Here is a 19362-nt window from a genome sequence, read left to right on the forward strand (position 1 = left end):
ATGATGGGGTGAGCTCCCGTTACTCGGTCCCTGCTCCTGCCAACCTAGCAGTTCAAAAGCAAGTCCAAGTAGATAAATAGGTACCGCTCTGGCGGGAAGGTAAATGGCATTTCCGTGTGCTGCTCTGGTTCGCCAGAAGCGGCTTAGTCATGTGACCCAGAAGCTGTATGCTGGCTCCCTCGGCCAGTAAAGCGAGATGAGCGCCGCAATCCCAGAGTCGGCCACGACTGGACCTAATGGTCAGGGGTCCCTTTACCTTTACAGTTTTCTCTGTTTATGGCCACATTCACACATTACATGGCGCTATTTTAAACGGTCACAGCTTCCTCAAAGAATTCTGGGAACTGTAGTTTGTTAAGGGTATTGAGAGAGGAGCACCCTCTCTCCTCCCAGAGATACAATTGCCCATGAAGAGAGATTGATTGTTAAACTATTCTGGGAATATTGTAGCTCCAGAAGGAGAATAGAGGGCTCCTCTCTCAGCACCCTTGAACTATAGCCTCATTTCTTCCTCCTATGCATGGAAGACCACAGTTCCCAAGAATGCAAAAACTGGCCCTTGCATCACCCTGTTGCTCTGGAATTATCATGGGATGCCTCAACTATGTAAGAGGCATTTTTTTTTATCATTACAAGTGGGATTCGTAACAGAACATTGCCATGTGGAGTGTTCCCCCATGCTCTGCTACACAATAAAAAAAAAGTAAAGGTACCCCTGCCCGTACGGGCCAGTCTTGACAGACTCTAGGGTTGTGCGCCCATCTCACTCAAGAGGCCGGGGGCCAGCGCTCTCCGAAGACATTTCCGGGTCACGTGGCCAGCGTGACATCACTGCTCTGGCGAGCCAGAGCCGCACACGGAAACGCCGTTTACCTTCCCGCTAGTAAGCGGTCCCTATTTATCTACTTGCACCCAGGAGTGCTTTCGAACTGCTAGGTTGGCAGGCACTGGGACCGAACAACGGGAGCGCACCCCGCCGCGGGGATTCGAACCGCCGACCTTTCGATCGGCAAGCCCTAGGCGCTGAGGCTTTTACCCACAGCGCCACCCGCGTCCCCTGCTACACAATATCCCATTCCATTTCTGATCTGACTTCCCATTTGCCCCCTCAACAGTCAGTCAGCATTCCATAGGCACAGGTCATAAGCAGTTCTCATTGGGCTATTTGTGGTATTTCCACTTCTCTTAAGGCCCCGCCCCCCATGTTTGTAATTCTTCATACTTTAAGAACTCCATTGAGCTTGCTGATACATCCCTCTTGTGTGTGGTGCCATTTTAGTTTAAGGATTAGCATTTAAGGATTAGCACTCATGCCTGAAGATCAGTAATAGAGGGAATGATGACCGTGATGAGTCTGGGATTCTAATCAGACTATTAATTTATCATAATCTCCCATAACTGACAACGGCCTAACTTTCTGTGCCACCAGGCCACAGCCAGCTCCGCCTGAAAATGACCTTCTGTTTAGGAGGTTGCCCTGTAAAACACCTTCTAAGAAAGCAATTTCTGCTCTGCTTCCTTTATAATTTTCTCCATTGTGTCTTGCAATAAATGGAATGTGTTGACCCAAAATACAAGCTTTTGTCTTTAGGGGAAGTTTCTTTCAGGAAGAAGAGGACTTGCTGGATGGAAGTACTAGGGTCATTTTAAACTTTATATTTATCAGTTATATTGTGCCCAATATTTCCAGGGCGGGATATGTGATTTTACTAAAGCAATAACAAGTAATACAGTAAACTAAAATAGCAAAACATCAGTGGCACAAAAACAATTTTAAAAAGTTTTTTATTTTTTTATTTTAAGCAGCATAAAATGAAACAATGATGTTTTAGAAACCTGGACTCTGCCTGTTACCGAGAAGATGTCTGAGTAAGAGTTGGGGAGAGCATTCCAAAGATGGGACAGGAAAACGTCAAAGGCCCTTTGGGTCTGTTTAAAGACAAAGTTTTAGGTAAAGAAAGAGCAGGTTACTAGTTTGTGCCATTTTCTAAATATGGAGTTTAATTAATCTAGTATTATTTATTTGCCAAGTGACCACATCCTGTTTTACAATCTGCAGTAAATAATAATAAAAATATTCTAAGCAATTTAAGACCCCTCAAAATCTGTTCAAAAGAGAATTAAGTCTAGATGAGCAATATTAGTAATCATTATATTTAACTCATGCTGACATTTCCTTGAGTTAGGATGCAATTTTAGTTCCACTTACCTGGGAGTAAGCTCCATAAGTTCAACAGAATTTACTTTTGTGTAATCATAGTTAGGGTGGCACTGCCTAGGCATTTAACACAGTGATAATCAGGATTTGGATATTGATGTACAGCTTGACATTTAATATTTTTCTCTTTGGACCAAAGTGTGCTTTCACATTGAAAAACAGGACGTAGACTTCAATGAGCCAATTCTGATACTTTGTTCCTAAATGTTTACAGTCTGCAGAGGATAACCATGGGGCGGGGGAGAGAGAGAGAATTTTCTTCAAATTATAATATTTCCTTGCACCAAAACTCATGGCTCAAGCTTGTTTTCAGTACTGAAGATGGTTAACTCATAGCATGGAGTCTTTATATTAATTCCTTTGAAGAAACACTTTAAAAAATAATGATACTTTCCTAGTCCATTCCAACTTGTGGTCCAACAAGACCAGTCATGTTTGGTAACCTCCCCAAATCCTTCACTTCCCTTCATTCTGTTTTTGCTCTTCTTTGCTTACATGTTTCTGTATTTGTTTGGTGGGTTGCATTGGACTTTGTGGGTCATAAGTTGTGTAGGCCTGGACTGGTCCCAACAAACTTTCCTCCGAAAAGTGACTTGCTGCAATGGGATGTTTGTGTTTACCATGTTGTTGTTGTTGTTTAGTCGTTTAGTCATGTCCGACTCTTCATGACCCCATGGACCAGAGCACGCCAGGCACTTCTGTCTTCCATTGCTTCCCGCAGTTTGGTCAAACTCATGCTGGTAGCTTCGAGAACACTGTCCAACCATCTCGTCCTCTGTCGTCCCCTTCGCCTTGTGCCCTCCATCTTTCCCAACATCAGGGTCTTTTCCAAGGAGTCTTCTCTTCTCATGAGGTAGCCAAAGTATTAGAGCCTCAGCTTCACAATCTGTCCTGCCAGTGAGCACTCAGGGCTGATTTCCTTAAGAATGGATAGATTTGATCTTCTTGCAGTCCATGGGACTCTCAAGAGTCTCCTCCAGCACCATAAGTCAAAAGCATCAATTCTTCAGCAATCAGCCTTCTTTATGGTCCAGCTTTCACTTCCATACATCACTACTGGGAAAACCATAGCTTTTACTATACGGACTTTTGTTGGCAAGGTGATGTCTCTGCTTTTTAAGATGCTGTCTAGGTTTGTCATTGCTTTTCTCCCAAGAGATGTTGGCTGCTGTCAACATCCGCAGTGATCATGGAGCCCAAGAAAGTAAAATCTCTCACTGCCTCCATTTCTTTTCTGTTACGGTGTTTACCATAACACTGCTGATTACCATGAGGGAAAGGAGTAGGGACAAGGCTCCTGGGAGCTTGATGCGGAAGTGCAGGATTGGCTCCCCTGGAGCACTAACATCCCAGGCGCCTCATCCCTCTCTCTCCTGCTAAGTGGCAGTGACACACCTGCAGGAAATTTAGTGTTGTGGCTCCACCCCAGCACTTCTGCTTTTCCCCATAAGTACATTTTCTGTCCTAGAAGGGGAAGCATGGAAACTGGAATGGAGAGGTTAGGTTATCCGTTGTATAACTTGGTGCCTCAACAGGGAACACAGGGGGAAAAAACTGTTGGTGAAATGATATGGATTTGTCCTGCCATTGCTGGATTAAGATCGTTTGGTCTTTACTCAACCGTAGGTGGTAACTGGCTAGTAATTATCCCAGCAGGAATCACTGTGGTATAACTGAGTGGGGTGGAGAGAAAAGCATGTCTTATGAGAGGGTTAGACTTGGAAGCAAGTGTGAAGTTGCTGGCTGGCATGCGTGCTCTCGCTTCTGACATTAGCAGGGGCTGCTCCCCAGGCAGCAACCACACACTTGCACAGGGCTGCCTGAGATACAGTGGTACCTTAGTTCTCAAACACCTTGGTACACAAACAACATGGAATTCAAACACTGCAAACCTGGAAGTAAGTGTTCCGGTTTGTGAACTTGTTTCAGAAGCCGGACGTGCTCCATTTTGACTGTTACGCTTCTGTTTTGAGTGTTATGCTGAGGTCTGTTTTTGCTATTTATTTTGCAGTTTTGTTTTTGCGGCACTTCTTTGTTTTGTTTTTGTGACTGTGTGGAACTCAGTTCAGCTACTGACTGACTGATTGATTGATTGATTGTGTGACCGCAGTACATGGTTTACTGCTTTCATTTTATGGATCAATGGTCTCGTTAGAAAGTAAAATCCATGTTAAATTGCTGTTTTAGGGGTTGTTTTTAAAAGTCTGGAACGGATTAATCCATTTTGAATTACTTTCTTTGGGAAAGCACACCTTGGTTTTGGAACGCTTTGGTTTTGGAAGGGAATTCCAGAACGGGTTAAGTTTGAGAACCAAGGTACCACTGTACCTCCTGTTTCATCTTCTTCCTCCCAAATGGTTCCCAAATGGTTCTGGCAAGAAACATTCTGGTAAATGGTTCTTCTCTTAATTGCCTCCCAGTGATTCCTGCCAGAGAAACAAGCGGAATCTAAAGGAAGTAGGGTAGTTTCAAAGAAAGGGAAGAAAAATAGGATGCGTTATGGGTCTACCTGAAAAGAGTGGGATGCCATCTCACTACAACCCACCAGCACCTATCTCACTTTGAGCACTGTTCCTCACCCTCCAGGCAAGAATGCAAAAGAACAGCAATTGGAATGGGTGATCCTTCACTGTTGATCTTTACCTAGTGTCAGGGACTGGAGTGCGGAGGAATGGTAGAGACTGCCTCCCCCTCCTCCTGAACCTTCCAGAGAAGAGGAAGACAGTATAGATTTAATAATAATAATAATAATAAATTTTATTTATATCCCGCCCTCCCCAGCCGAAGCCGGGCTCAGGGCGGCTAACAACAATTAAATAATCAAACAATCAAATAATCAAACATTCTAAAAACATTCCATTATAAAAATTAATTAAAGTCAAATTAATGGCAACCGTTGAGGGAAATTCTGTGCAGGTTGCCAGAGGAGGGGGTCAGGCTGCGACCTGACCAAAGGCCTGGTGGAACAACTCTGTCTTGCAGGCTCTGCGGAAAGATGTCAGGTCCCGCAGGGCCCTAGTCTCTTGTGACAGAGCGTTCCACCAGATTGGAGCCGCAGCCGAGAAAGCCCTGGCTCTAGTTGAGGCCAGCCTAACCTCTCTGAGGCCTGGGACCTTCAGGGTGTTTTTATTTGACGAGCGTAGATTTCTCTGTGGGGCATACCAGGAGAGGCGGTCCCGTAGGTACGAGGGTCCTAGGCCGTATAGGGCTTTAAAGGTTAAAACCAGCACCTTAAACCTGATCCTGTACTCCACCGGGAGCCAGTGCAGCTGGTATAGCACCGGATGAATGTGATCTCGCAGTGAAGACCCTGTAAGGAGTCTCGCTGCGGCATTCTGCACCCTCTGGAGTTTCTGGGCCAGTCTCAAGGGCAGCCCCACGTAGAGCGAGTTACAATAATCCAATCTGGAGGTGACCGTCGCATGGATCACAGTGGCTAGGTCAGGGCGAGAGAGGTAAGGAGCCAACTGCTTAGCTTGGCGGAGATGAAAAAATGCCGCCTTTGTTATAGCTGCAATCTGCGCCTCCATGGAGAGGGAGGTGTCGAAGATTACACCCAAACTCTTAACGGACGGTGCTGGCACTAATTGCACCCCCGCTAGAGATGGGAGTTGCCCCCTCAATCCCATATCGTCCCGTCCCAGCCAGAGGACCTCTGTCTTCGAAGGATTTAACTTCAACCGGCTCCCACGTAACCATCCAGCCACAGCTTCCAAGCATCTGATCAGTGTGTCTGGGGCCGAGTCAGGATGACCATCCATCAACAGATAGAGTTGGGTGTCATCAGCATACTGATGGCAACCCAGCCCAAAACTCCGGACAAGCTGGGCGAGGGGGCGCATAAAGATGTTAAAAAGCATCGGGGAGAGTATCGCACCCTGGGGCACTCCACACACCAAGGAGTGGCGGGATGACAATTCCCCCCCAAGCGCCACCCTCTGTCCCCGACCGGAGAGAAACGAGCACAGCCATTGAAGGACTGTGCCCTGGATCCCCACGTCGGCAAGGCGGTGGTCCAGGAGTTCGTGATCGACCATGTCGAAGGCTGCTGACAGGTCTAGAAGAATCAGCAGCCCCGACCCGCCTTGATCCAGCTGCCTGCGGAGATCATCTGTTAGGGCGACCAGAGCCGTCTCGGTCCCATGACCAGCGCGGAAGCCGGACTGGAATGGATCCAGAGCCGATGTTTCATCCAGAAACCTACCAAGCTGTTCAGCAACCGCTCTCTCAATCACCTTACCCAGGAATGGGAGATTCGAAACCGGGCGGTAATTGGATAGATCCAAGGGATCTAATGATGTTTTCTTTAAGAGCGGGCGCACCACTGCCTCCTTCAGTTCCCCTGGGAATGTCCCGGTGCCAAGGGACAAATTGATGATATCCCCCAGGGGGGCCCGCACCTCGTCTGGACACGCTCTAATCAGCCAGGACGGGCACGGGTCGAGAGGACAAGTAGTGGGCTTTCCAGCTCGGAGGAGTCTGTCCACATCGGCTGGGGATATCCGGTCAAAGTGGTCCAATACTGGACCCGAGGACAGTCGAGGGGCCTCCAGTTCCTTTATTGTATCCAAATTGGCAGGGAGGTCATGGCGGAGCAACAGGACCTTCTCCGCAAAGCAGCTCGCAAATGCCTCACAGCTGTGTGTCAAATTGTTATTTAAATTTGGCTGTCCTTCAAGGGATGTTAAAGACCGAATTATACTAAATAATTGCGCCGGGCGAGAGCTAGCGGATGCAATGGAGGCCGAGAAGTAGGACTTCTTAGCGGCCTTCACTGCCATCTCATAGGTTTTCATAAAAACCCTATAAGATGTTCTTGAAGCTCCGTCACGGGCACCCCGCCATACTCGCTCTAGCCGTCTGAGGTCCCGCTTCATTTTCCGGAGCTCCTCAGTAAACCAGGGAGCCCGGTTTCTGCGGGGTCGCAGAGGGCGCTTAGGTGCGATCTCATCGATGGCTGCCAGGAGCTGGGTATTCCAGCCCTCAACAAGCTCAGTCAATGAGTCGCCAGGGGGAGCAAGGTCCCGCAAGGCTTGGCGGAATCTATCAGGGTCCATCAGCCTCTGCGGGCGAGCCCAAATCAGCTCGCCACCTAAGCAGGGTGGGGGTGGAACGTCAATCCTGGCTTTCAGAGCGTAGTGATCAGACCATGGCACCTTCATCGAAGGAAACATGATCACATCTATACCGGCCCCAAAGATCAAATCCAGCGTGTGGCCTGCTTGATGTGTGGGGCCCGAAACAAACTGGGAGAGCCCTAGTGTCGCCATGGAAGACACCAGGTCCAGAGCCTGTGAGGAGGGAGTGGCATCAGCATGGATGTTGAAGTCCCCCAATACCAATAGGTTAGGAAACTCCAAGGCCCAGCCGGCCACAGCCTCCAGCAGGCCTGACAGGGTGGCTGCTGGTGCGCTAGGTGGCCGGTACACCAGCCAGACAGCCAAGCTCACCTCGGAGCCCCACACTAGGCCAACACATTCAATGCCGGGGATCGATGGCGATGGTAGAGCCCTGAAAGAACAATTTTCCCGGATTAATAGTGCCACCCCCCCCGGCCCACAGTCCGTGACTGGTGGAGGACGGAGAAACCCGGGGGCGCCATCTGTCGTAAGGTAACAGTATCCCCTTCGCGCACCCAGGTCTCCGTCACACAAGCCAGGTCGACCCCCTGCGAGATGAAGAAATCTCGCAGGGTGGCGGTTTTGTTGCCTATAGACCTGGCATTGCACAACACCAGTGACGGAGGTGAGTAATCCTTGTTCACCCTACCCTCGTCTCTCGGGATGGGGCGCAGATTGGAAGGGGTACGAGCATATCCGTATCTCGATCCCCTTCGCCTATAACATCTGCCCCCACCGCCATACCTCCCTCGCCCCTCCACAGTAGGAATCCCAGGCCTCATACTCTCCTCGATTTACAAAATATAAAAGCAAGCAAACAAGCAAAACAGTTACACTAAAACAAAACCAATCCCCACCCCACTCAACAACCATCCCACCCCACCCCAAAATAACAGAAAACAAAATAAAAATACATGGATAAAAACCACCGTTTATGGTGGTACAACAAAGCAAAAAACTAAAAAACCCTTTTAAAATATATAAAAACATTTTAAACATTTGCTGCTGCAGCACCAGTGTCCTTACAGTTGTGGCGATGGTGAATGTGGGCCCCGCCCCCTGGCCTAGTAAAGTGGGCTTGCAGGGCGAAGTGCCCTCCCCACAAACTCATGGCGAAGCGGCAGCAGCAATGTCCCGAGGCCTCCTTGGAGCCTTTTATGCTGGGGTGGAGTCTGGGGCCCGCCCCAGGCCCAAGATGGAGAATGGGCTTGCAGGGGGAGCGATCCTCCCCAGGACTCACCGGCAAAGCGGCAGCAGCAGTGTCCCGAGGCCTCCTTGGAGCCTTAAGTGCTGAGGTGGAGTACGGGGCCCGTCCCCAGGCCCAAGATGGAGAGTGGGCTTGCAGGGGAAAGAGCCCTCCCCACAAACTCACGGCGAAGCGGCAGCAGCAGTGTCCCGAGGCCTCCTTGGAGCCTTATATGCTGAGGTGGAGTCTGGGGCCCGCCCCCAGGCCCAAGATGGAGAATGGGCTTGCAGGGGGAGCGGTCCTCCCCAAGACTCACCGGCAAAGCGGCAGCAGCAGTGTCCCGAGGCCTCCTTGGAGCCTTAAGTGCTGAGGTGGAGTATGGGGCCCGTCCCCAGGCCCAAGATGGAGAGTGGGCTTGCAGGGGAAAGAGCCCTCCCCACAACTCACGGCGAAGCGGCAGCAGCAGCCATTTACAACAGTGGTTTGCAGAAGGTCACGGCTCAGAGATAGAAGAGGGACAAAGCTAGGAAATAATGGAAGAAGAGGAGGCGCGGAGCAGAGCCAGAGCTATCATTATCATTAGAAAGCATTCCAGATCCCCCTTCTCCCAGAACCCGGTGGGCAGTGAAAGTGGGAGAGCAGAAAGCGAAGAGGCAAATGGTCTTAAGGAACCACTGTAAGGGTGGTGCTGCTGCTGATGACTGAGAAGGGAAGGGGGGGGGGGGAGAAGATTACTCAGAGCAACGCCATTACCCAAAGAGGCAGCATTTCCAAGCCTCTCTCTGTGAAATTTGAATAAAAGACATTGGTAAGAGCTTCTTGTCTATCTATTACTGGCAGCCTGCCGTGAGGGGGAGGGATCAGATTCCCTGAAGCCTGACAACTTGAAGCTACATCACACTTAAATGGCTGGCACATCTGTTTTTAAAATGAACTTACGGCATAATTACTTTTATTTTCGAGATAGGAAACGGTATCAGGAGAGTTGTCCTTGGACAACTATATCAGGCTAGGGCTTTGGGGTCCAAGTCCAAATTTGTAAGTGCCATACAATGCTGATACTGCATCTCAATATTCTTGAAAGAAAAGAGAAAGCCGTGCGTAAATTTCCATGCGCCTGCTCTTGCACAAGTCCAACTCCTTTCAACAGAGCTTCCATATTTTGTGAACGTTCAACTGCATCCACCCCGCATGAAAGCTTAAGTAATTCTTTTCGTCTTTTAATTGTCGTTTAACAATGCAGCATCAGGGCATCTGATTGGAATTAATTCATGAAAGAATAAATTAATTAAAGCATGTATTGACATTTTAGGAAAATGCAAATTGGGAGCTAATTTCCTCTATATATCATGTCCCATGTCAATTAGGTACCCACAGAGCACAGCTAATAATATATTAATTTTTACATTGATTGTTTATGCCATTTTGAGAATGGCGCGATAGCAAGCAGGCTTTCTTCTGATGGATTAAATCATAAAAAGGGCTCTTGTAGCAGTCAATTGATTCTCAATGTACAATAAATGCTTTTCAACTGAAGTGCAAATTAAATACTTATTTGCAACACGTAATACAAAGCGTTCACTCAAAAACGGGGGCTGCAATGCCAGCACCCAACATTGAACTCAAAGTAAGCAGTCCTAGAGCATGTTAAATATCCTTGGCAAGCTGCTAAACTAAGATATGGGAAATAGTTTACTCTTTAGCAATTATCTGATAAGAACTAGTGGCTAGCCGTAAGTGTGCATGGTTGTACACGCAACTGCCCACCCTCCACATTGCTATTTCCTCACCTTGTTAGAAGCATCATAGCTGCCTTGAAATAAATGGAGCTATGTACTTTCATCCTAACCTATAACATATCTAAGAATCCAGCACTTCTTCATACATATACATAACACAGCTTTAAGAGGTGACCTGAAGGCATGATTTGCCAGCATGCTTTTCCAATTTTATGCCAATGTAATTCCACCTGAATCCACATATGTCAGCATAAAGGTGCCAATCAGCTTCACCAGAATCCAAATGCATTTTTGTTTACTTCAGAAAAGAAGAACTCCCCTGAATAGCTTTTCGCATAGGTACAGAAGCTACTCCCGTCAGCAAATTATTCCATTTTTTTCTTCCTGTCCCTTTCACAAAGTAGGTGTCATATAATAAGCCCCCTTCTGTATTAAGAACTTCAAATGAGGTGTGAGGCAGATCCACCTGTCAGGATTACTCTCTTGTCTCCAGTCTCCTATTCGGTCTAAATGAGCAAGTCACTTGCATCTTGCCCCTTGGAATACTTTACCCTCCAACACTTTGAAGCCAAAATCTGGGGCGCCATCTTCCCGGATGCTATCTTCCAGTTTTTTTTATCGTGACTGCACGGTGAACATTTGGGTTGCTGTGATCTCATGCGACTTCGCATGAGTCCCACAACACCCCCGTGCTTTTTTGGGGCATGGCATTCACACACACAAAAAACCATGTCCCAGTTTTTCCAGGACACTTGCGGGGTATGGAGTATATTACCTGACTACTGTGTAGAGATATTCTGTTCTGCAGGAAAAGGCTCAGCAATTTCTTTGGTAGTTAATACCTCAGTCATTTCACCTTCTGGTTCACCAAAGGTGCTGCCCTCACCTTACTGAATATGTGCAGCTTAGCTCCAGCAATTGCACCCCAAACCCATTTAATTCACAGCGCAACTAGGCCCAGACCCCATTAATATTGAATATGGTCCAAAACCACACAGGCAAAAAGAGCAACAGCAGCACCCCAAAAACAGAGATCCCCCCAACCAAAAAAATCTCCAACTCCTCATTGGTGGGTACCAAAGGGGTGCCCATGGTCATCATTTTGGGAATCAAATACCTAGACAATACTATATGCACAACTGGCCTACATCACAAAGTGGCTGTAGCATGAAAAAGCACCACAGAGGTCCTTCTGCAAGTACAACTGGTGAAAAACAAGATGTAGGTGCAAGGGAGATGGCCTTCTTTGGGAGCAGCCTGACTTTGGAATACCTTGAACTCCCCAGGGATGCTCAAGAGGTGCCTAAGATGCTGTCTTCAGTGTGGCTTACTCACGTATAGGATTTCAGCCTAAGACATGTTTTAATCACCAAAGTGTTTAAAATTGTTTGCGTGGTCTCTGTTCTGCTTAAATGTGAACGTATTTTTGTTGCCTCTTAGTTTAGGTATTATTATTTGAATGATATTGCATTGTTTCGCCATGACATTGCCTTTTTATTCTTGCATATCAACAGGGAATCTGTTGGAAGGAGGGTAGCTTTGGAAGTTTTAGCATTAATACAACAACTACTACTACTACTAAATACTTTAGGTTTCTGGAATTTGACTGTAAACAAAGTTTCGGGTAATTTATGGCTAGCAGCACATTGTATTGTTATGGGTATACTTAACCTGCTTTAATGTGTTCATGGGAAAAGCAATGCATGAAAAATACAATGGAATATTTTGCATGCCACTCAGATTACTATTGTGACTGACAAATGGAATAAACAAACTAAAGAGATGTGAGCACAAATATACAGGTACGTCAGCATAGCAGACAGATATTTAGTCTCACATAATGCACAGCACTTTTTTTTTGTTGAACAGTTGTCTGTGTGGGACATTAACAGAGAGATACAGAGGGAGGTGAAATGTTGGTCTGGCTTCCTAAGGGCACAATGAAGAACCATTAAGCGTTGATCTTAAATATGATGCTTGCTGCTGCTCCCTGCCCACACTTTGCTTTGCTTTCCTCAGCCATGAAAGCAACGGTGTGAGAAATTGGAAGATACTGCAGATGCTTTGCTCAGAAAAGCAGCACAGTCCCAACTGATCTGCTACAACTCTGCTCTTTTTTGAAGAAAGGTTCTGTGACCTTGCTGTGCAAAAATGAACTTGAAGAATGATTGTAAGGGGTGTGTGTGTGTGCGTTGCATCTAGGTGTGTCCCCCCCCCCACTCCCAGTTGAGATATTTGGTTTTCTGAGGCTCCTGTTATGATGTTTCCTTCTCCCCGACAAGCATTTTCCAGCAGTTAATGAGAAAAGAATTGCATTCTAAATTCATCAAAGGGGGGTGGGATTCAGTCAAATTGTTATGGTTCAAGTTTTTGTGTGTGCTTATCTAACTTTTGAAGGGGCTAAAAATATGAACATTCTTTCTTTCAATCTACAAATCATATCTCCAGTGAGCTGCAGCCTCCCTAGGTGTCTATGTTTTCCCCAAACCCAATGATCTGCTAAGCTTGGCCTTCTTTTAAGCTCAGGAAGATGCAAAGGCCGCCTACTGTGCACCTGTCAATGGTTTGTTTCTTTTTTCAGTGCTATTTTTCTATAAAAAGAAAAAGAAATTAGAAGAAGGACTTCTCTCTCTCTCTCTCTCAAAAACAAAACAAAAATACAGGCATGCCAATCTCAGGCATTCCATAGCCAGCCCCCCTGACTTCCTGTGCTTAAATTAAAGCAAAAGCTTCTCCTCTGTGGCTTTTTCAGATCAGAATAAAACAGGCAGCTGGAGAGGCTGCCAAGTACTGGAAAAATGTTTAAAGTAAAGGGGGGGGGGACTTCACAGGCACCTCACAACAATTAGGTAAGCTGAAGTACATAACCTGCCAAAATGATAAACAAATTCTAAAGGAATTCTAAAGTGCCCTGAGAAAGAGACGGGGAAAAAAAATAAAACGTCTTTTGTAGGGGGAGGAAAGTTTTGAGTAATGGGTGGACAGGTATTGGCCAAGAGCTACAATGAATTAAGTCCCCTGGATATAGTATTCCTAAGTTATTTCTGTGTGCATCAGTGAAATTGTGTATAATTGAAACCCATTGAAAAGGCCTGCAAACAGTGACCCATTTCTGGGTCATTTCCAGGTTCAGTGCAATGCGTGTATACATGGTCGCACACATCTTGAACACACGTGTCAGGGGTTCAGGAGCAGAGGCACAGGAAAGGGAGGAAATAGAGAGCGAGGGGGAGGAGTCCGAAGGAAATGTTAGCGATGACAGCGGTCCGAGGTCTCTGAGTCTTTCCAGCGAATCGGAAGATTCACAGAAAGGGGCTCCCATGGTCAGGGCAAGGGGGGTGCCTAGGGGGACACCCCAGGAAGAAGGGGCCAGAGGGGACTCAGAGAGCAGCAGTTGGAAATCAGGACCAGCGTCCACACCAGAGTGCAGTAGGGGGGAGGAGTCCCAGGCATCGGGATCAGGCGGCGCACTGACAGCGGGAGGACATGAGGCAGAATTGGCCACGCCTCCATCGGGGAGCGAGGAAACGGTCGAGAGGAAGGTTGAAGGCTGGGCGCGCGCGCCAAGTTCAAATGTACAGGGGGGCGGCACAGTTGGCAGCCCGGATAGGGAGCCAGGTCCCAAAGCCCGCCGAAAAGAGCGGGAGGAGTCAGGGGGGTCAACGTCAGCGTCAGAAGAATCCAGGAAGGAAGGAACCCCGGGGGGTAGCAGGACCCAGAGGAGAAAGGAGAGACAGAAGAGGTGGAGTAAGGCTAGAGTCTTAAACTGGTGTACAGGGGGCGGAGATTCAGATGGAGCTTCGCCGGTCTAACCCTAGACGTAGAGCTGGGGCGCTGCGGCTTGAAAATGGAAACTGTACTTCAATAAAGACTTTTGTACATTACTACCGGCTAGCGTTGGTCCTGTGTGAGCTGGGACCTGGAGCCAGCTCTGACAACACGAAAAACAACAGACTGCCTTGCTTACTTGGCCGTTATCCAAGTTAACTCAATGAGGCTTACTTGCGAGTAGACATGTTTATTGTGCCGGGGGGGGGGGGGTGTTGTTGCAGCAAAAGCAACAAAGAGTTTTATGGCACCTTGAAGACAAACAACATTTATTATAACATCACTTCATCATACAGACCAGCAACAACAAGCCACACAGCGATGATAGAGACCCAGGGACCAGATCATGAAGCAGATGCCAATTGTGTCCTCATGACCACACTGTTACAGGACCTAATCATGTCATCTATAGCACCAGCTGCTCGTCTTCCAAAGTGACATATGCCATTGCCTGCAAGCAGTGTCCTTCCACAGTCTGCATGGGACAAACAGGTTGGTCTCAATGCAAAATAAATTAATAAATGGACACAGATCGGATCTTAAAAATGGCAATATCCACTGGGTGTGATTTCAGCCTCCCAGGATACTCTTAAGGTGGCCATACTGTGACAAATTAATTTCAGGTGCATACTGCAATGTGAAACCACAGAATTATAATTCTGCAAGAGGTTAAATATTATCAGTAGTGTACCAACTGAAACAAAGGATTTTTTAAAAATAATCACATTACATGTGTTTATTGGCTTACCAATGCTGGGATGTCTGTTCCATCAAGGACATTTGTTGTTGTTGAATGGCTTCTGTTATATCTTAATTATCACCATCTGTACTTTTCCACATTTCCTGTTGACCTCACTGTTTACAATTATCCTCCATCCATCCATGCATCCACAACTCAGGGTAATGCTTCATGCATCTGATCAAGTGTCCACAGAAACATATGCCATAATAAATTTGTAAGTCTTTAAGGTGCCAAAAAACTATTTGTTGTTTTCCTGTATAGGATTGCACTGTTCACCAGAAGAAAGGGACATTCCACTTTGGATGAACTCTTGACAGCCGTACAGCTGAGTTGTTTAGTTCTTGGACTTTTGTTTCATCTTGTTGTGTACCAACTTTGGTATAAACCAAAGACACAGGATTAGGCCTCTGATCCAACAAGATATTTATACCCAGCACTGGGTGATAGCTGTGACTTGGAAGAAATGCTGTCATTTCTCATGGTGGCCATTATTTCTGACTGAAGCTATTTTCTTTCATCTAATTTTCTAATGTGCATTAATTTGCCATTTATTTCTTATGTAAAAAAAAGTGAAAAGAACATCCACATGCTGGCTTTTTAAATGAATGTTGGCAAATGCATTTAAATTAATTTTTAAAATGCATTTTAACAAGCTTTGTGTGAGCAGCTAGCTCTGTGCCATATGCTGTTTCTCAGGTGAGTGATGCAATAATTACATTTTCATTAGCATTTGCATAAACATTTTGGTCTACTTCTAGTTCCATTGCTGTGAAGTTGGGGAGGGGGATGCAAACGTATGCTCCCTTCATCATTTTAAATTGAAGGCCCATATGCAAATGAAGCCTTTTCATTCTAGAGGCATCAAAAGAAAGCACTGGTTGGGTATCAGTTGCAGATTTAACATCCGCTAATCTTACTCAGGAGGTTATCAGCTATGGGGTGATCCTATTTAAATCACCTTTGGTACCACTGCAGGTGCTATGAAGCATAACCTGTATCTTTCCCTTCAAGCGAAAAAAAACCAGATATTGTTATTCGTTGCTAATCTAAATATGTGCTAAATCAATATTGTTCTATTCAGGGATACATTTTATGCACTTAACACACACAAGTTGGTCTCACAATTCAATATAACACCATATATAATACCATGTATCACCACTTTCACTGAGCTGCATCACGTTACCCAAAAATGGTAACAAAAGTGGGTGTAGGCAGTGTAGGGGCAAATTCAGAAATTCAGGTCCCTTCGTTTTTTAATTATGAATTGTTATTATTGTTGTTATTTTTAAAACTAGGATTCTGCCTTTTCCCTAGAACTGGGACTCATAAAAATTAAACAAACATAGATAAAACACAGAAAGCTAAAAACATACAAAATAAAATAGTTAAAAAGCAATTCAACTAAAATTAAATTATGTAGAAACAAACCTACAAAATCTAGTAAACAAAACCAGTGTGCGTGTAGGGTGGGGGGGGGGGACAGGAGACAGGAGATGGATAGCACATCACTATTAAAAACTCTTTCCTCAGAAACAGCCAGGTCCCCAAAACCTGCCAGAATAAACCAGTCTTCACCTGCTGGCCACGCCCCCTCATAGCCACGCCCTTTCTACAATTATACAACAATCCTATGGTTATACCATAATAGTACTTAGGGATGCATTGGAGGTCTACATGTGTTGCTTTCCAGCACGATCAGCTGGGCAAATGATTTGGAGTGCTCCAGGGTCTTATTCCGGTGTGACTTTGGTTGTGTTTTTCAGTGGCACTCCATTGTACATAGCAGCACTGGGACACCAGTCTCTTGAAACTAAAGCACTGTGTGATTTCAGTGCTCCTAAATGCTTGCTTTGGAGCATACAGGGGCTAAAAGGCTCCCCTTTTGTGCTGATTAGATGGTTCTAGGATGCTGGAGACAGGGACCCTGCTGCAGAAATAGTAACAGGTTTTCAACTGCCCATGACCCCGCACCACCACACCACTGCTGTTACCAGCAAGAGGATTCCCATCCTTCCATTCCTTTAACAAAGGCCAAAGCTAAGTGGTACAGCGCCTGTACTGTTCACTTAAGGGCCCTGGTCCTATCCTCAGCATGGGATGGGAAGAACCTCAAGGACCGCCTCTTTCCCCATGAACCACCCAGACCCTGAGATAATCTTCTGGGGCCTTTCTTCGTGTGCCTTCTCCTCAAGAGGTCCAGAGGGTGGCAACACGAGAACAGGCCATCTCTGCAGTGGCTCCCCATTTGTGGAATGCTCTCCTCAGGGAAGTTCACCTGGTGCCTTCATTATACACCTTTAGGCACCAGGCAAAAAGGTTCCTTTTTAACCAGGCCTTTGGTTGATCTGGTTTACATCCTATGCCCTTAGAAAAAAATTTGGGGGAAGGGCTATTGGGTGGTTGTTTTTATTTTTATTATGTATTTTGTGGTTTTATATCTTGATTTTATTTGGTGAACTGCCCTGAGACCCCCGGGTATAGGATGGTATATAAATTATAACAACAACAACAACAACAACAACAGCAACAACACTGTCTGAAAATCTGGGGGGCCATTGCCAGCCAGCTTGGACCTGTGTTCCCCAACCTGGTGATCTCCAGGTGCTTCTGCAATACAACTGCCATCAGCCCTATCAAGCCATCAGACAGGGACAATGGGAGTTTTAATCAAAACATATGGAAGTTGAGGGGAAGTTGGTGCAGTCAAAACTGAGATAGAGCACCTTTCCTCCCAAATTACTCAAGGTGACATACAGAGCATCTCTTCCTCCCCATCTGATCCCCACAACCACACTGTGAGGTACGTTAGGCTGAGAGACTGTGATTGGTCCAAGAACACCTAGTCAACTTCATGGCTGAGTGGGCATTTGAACCCTGTCTCCCAGGTCCTAGTCCAATATCAGTTTCCATTTGGAGCTGTGCACATTGCATGCAGCGCTGTTTTCATTCTGCTGCGGTTTGGCTTCTGACAAAAACTACATTCTTCATCTCACTGTCTGCCCTGGTGGAATTTCATGTAATTACTTTCATCATATTATTCCTCACCATTCATTACAATACAGAGGCCATTCATTTAAGTGCAAAGGAAGCAGAATGCAAGTGCTGTGCGGGGAAATGATCAATTCCGTAATGTTTGCAGACTGAAATACCAACACTGAAAACCAATCATATTTTCTAGTTTGATTTCCATTATGGAGATGGGATGAATATGTGAACATTGGTAATTTCTGCTCTTGTTTCTTAAGCATCCCTAGCTCTGAGTCAGTATAAGAGGCATAGGCAAACTCGGCCCTCCAGATGTTTTTGGACTATAACTCCCATCATCCCTAGCTAACAGGACCAGTGGTCAGGGATGATGGGAATTGTAGTCTCAAAATATCTGGAGAACTGAGTTTGCCTATGCCTGGTGTAAGACAAAGTTACTATATTCCTCTGCTTCACTCTGCTCTTTGTTTCTTTTCCCAAATGCCAGATGTACAATGGAATTTGTTGAATCAATTCAGGAACTGGAGGGTGTGCAGTTTGCCAGAACTGCTTCAGATGTCAATTTCTTCAGTTCATTTGCTTCTTCCTTCCTCACTCTACATTATAAATGTGAATGCTCATATTGATTAACACTCCTAAAAAGGCCACCTTGATGTCACTTTTAGATGTCTTGCAGCTGGAAGCATCTTAGAAGAAGAAAGAGGGAAGGAGGAACAGGGAGAGGGGACAGATTCAGCTCAAATCATATTTCAAGGTAAACCTACCTAATATGCATTCCCCCCCCCTGCAAAAATATGCAAACTGATATGCAGCTGTCCTTTTAAGTTCATGTGTTATTTTGCAACGCATGTCTCCAACACACCAACAAAATTCTGTACAAAACAACACAACAACATAATTCCGTACAAAAATGCATCTGTTAGAGGAAGATGGGTATAAAAAAGTATGTGCTAGTGAAAATAATATGCCAAAAAATGCATTTTATTAAGGAAAATTGCTCGCCAATGTGTGTATATTAAGATAAATGCACATTAAAATGCTGGTGAGGCTTTTTTTTACATATATATAAATTTGGCAAACTGATCTTAAGATTTGGAAAAAAACGAGAAACTAAGAGAAACTGAAAGAAGGCACCAATATCAAAATGATCTTACCTGACTGCAAAGCTCCAACATTAGATGAAACCACAGAGAGAGTTTATTATGGTGAACTGAACAGTGCTGTTTTGAAAGCACAGGCTTTCATTTTACTTGGCAACTGCTCATTGTACAGAAATCCTGTTTGCTATCCAGTCATCTGAATCGTATGCAAGCCTCCCTGATAGCCATGTGAAGGGGTTGAAAATAAAATGCAAGAGAGACATTTCATTTTGGCACTCTCGCTGACATCTGGCTATGCAGTACTCCAGGGTATTCAGGTAACAGAATACAGTTTGCTACACTGATCATCACTGTTTTGAAAGGTGTAACTGAAAGAAGATGTGTCAGAAAATAAATGATATATTCAAAGAAATAGAGCTATTCAGCAATGCTTCTCCCACA

Source organism: Podarcis tiliguerta (assembly GCF_965153285.1).
Source record: "Podarcis tiliguerta genome assembly, chromosome: 12".
In the NCBI taxonomy this organism is placed as follows: domain Eukaryota; kingdom Metazoa; phylum Chordata; class Lepidosauria; order Squamata; family Lacertidae; genus Podarcis; species Podarcis tiliguerta.